This window comes from Belonocnema kinseyi, chromosome 4 (genome assembly GCF_010883055.1).
Source record: "Belonocnema kinseyi isolate 2016_QV_RU_SX_M_011 chromosome 4, B_treatae_v1, whole genome shotgun sequence".
Lineage (NCBI taxonomy): Eukaryota > Metazoa > Arthropoda > Insecta > Hymenoptera > Cynipidae > Belonocnema > Belonocnema kinseyi.
In genome coordinates, this window is record NC_046660.1 from 105,302,380 (window position 1) to 105,304,385 (window position 2,006).

Below are 2,006 nucleotides of genomic sequence, written 5' to 3' on the forward strand. Positions count from 1 at the left end.
TGAAAGGTAATCTTAAAACAAATCATTATTTTAACACTATAGATAACTGATAACGTGTACCGTCAATTTATATGTTTCATAAGCAGGCGTGGGGGAGGAGGTATAGATTTTTAGACTGATATAGAATTCCCGTGTTATTTATAAATATAAAACGTGCGTTTGGCAACACTGCTGTGACCCAGGTTGCTGATCAATCTCTCTAGCCATCACCCAAATTGAAGAGGCTCACAAGGTCATGTAAAACTTCCCAATTGGGCCCAATAGTATTTAAGGTCTTTTGTTTTAGGTGTAATTCACTCCACTGACACTCTTTTTATAAAATATTTATCGCCACACTTCCCTATCCTGGCATACCTCTCTAGCTTCCTTCACGCCCATGCAGTTTTTTATGCAGGCTCTTGTTTTTCTATGGCTTCTTATGTCTCTTCGTCTTTTCGGCTTTTGAATCTCGCACTTCACTCTCGATAATGTATTTCCCTCACACTATGCGCTCGGTTTTTATATTTTATCAACATTTGTGCAAAGACCTTTAAAATTAAAGGTCAAAGCATCGGCAACTGAAGGGATGGAGTACAGAACTAGATAACTAACATTTTTTTCGAAAATGAGCTTTCTGCATCAAAAATTCTTTCAAAATCGAATGCATATTGTGTCAAAAGGATTTTTTCAAAAGCTCATTTTTAATATCTTTGGAATGGAAGCTTCTAATGTTTCCCCTAAGCCTAAGGGTTTACATTTTTCTTGCACCTTCTTCCCTTTTCCTTTACACCGCCCCCCCCCCTCAGAAACTTACTTGGGGAAGGAGGGGGACCTACAGTTTAAGGTGGGTTCCGAACCACCATGAGCAACAGCTTTAAGTACTTAGAGAAAACCTTTTTCTTTAGAGGTACCGGTCCTACGACTCTCCGGAGATGAACCACCCTTGGTAGGCTAGTGTTCACCGCATGGGCCACAGAGTCTCTTCCAGAGTGCGAGGCGGGATTCGAAAAAGCAAGTCGACGGAGTGGGTCCAAAGCCTACGCTTTAACCCCCACGGCCAACGTCCCACTTAATGAAAATATTGGTAGTTTAAAACCAAATAACTGTCTCTATGAACTTGTCTCCCATCTTCTTTTTTTTTATTTCCTAACCTTTTAATTTGTTTTCAAACTTTTTTCTGACAAACTTCCCTTTCCTACAAGATTTGCAATGCAGTAAAATAATCAAATACTATTTTTCAGAGAAAAAGTCCCTAAATATAACTATTTGAAATTTTTTCTAGAAGCAAAGTAGCAATAAAATTCCAACTTAAAAATTTTAATCTACATTTTCTACGAAAAGCCACTTTTATAAGGTTTTTTTGCTCACCTTTTTTGCCTTGCGATCAAAAATTTTATTTCGTAAAATTATTGTCGCTTGTTCATTAGTAAACATATAAATTTGTTCTTTTTATAGTACTTTTAACAAAAATCGTTTGTCACAGTGGGGTACCATTGCACTTTATCTTTTTTTCCGAAACAAAATAATTTGTTTGGGATGAAAATTTATATATTCCCAATTTAGCAACTCAATATCTCGGGAGCGAAGTTTTAATTTTGTGTGTCAAATGAAAATTGCACTTTTTATTGTAAATCGCAATCAAGCCTGTTCTAATTTTAGGTTTTTGTCACTTTGAGATTTTTAACATCCACATTTCGTTTCTCGGAACTGGATACTATTTTTTAAACATACTTTTTTCTTCTCAATTTAGAAATACTTCAGCTCGGGAGTAAACTTTTATTTTATTTTTGAATGGTGATTTTGTTTCTACAGAATGTTATTTTCCTCTTCTGAAAAATTCCGATTTTGTTGGTAGTCCAGTTATGTACTGCAACCCTTCAACTGAAAATTGGTGCATTTGAATTATATTTTGTTTAAGCTCCTTCGGCTTTAACGAGCACATTATCATCACGTGCCTCGTGCTTCGCACTTGATTTTGTTCAAAGTCCGAACGTTTTTACATGAATTTCAACTCTATTATACTAAAT

The 2,006-nt window shown here is 35.6% G+C and overlaps 1 protein-coding gene across 1 annotated transcript in view; it reads right to left on the reverse strand.

The window, feature by feature from the left end:
• Window positions 1–2,006, reverse strand: part of LOC117171039 (trehalase-like) — a 115,223-nt gene that overhangs the window by 107,372 nt on the left and 5,845 nt on the right. The window lies entirely within an intron of this gene.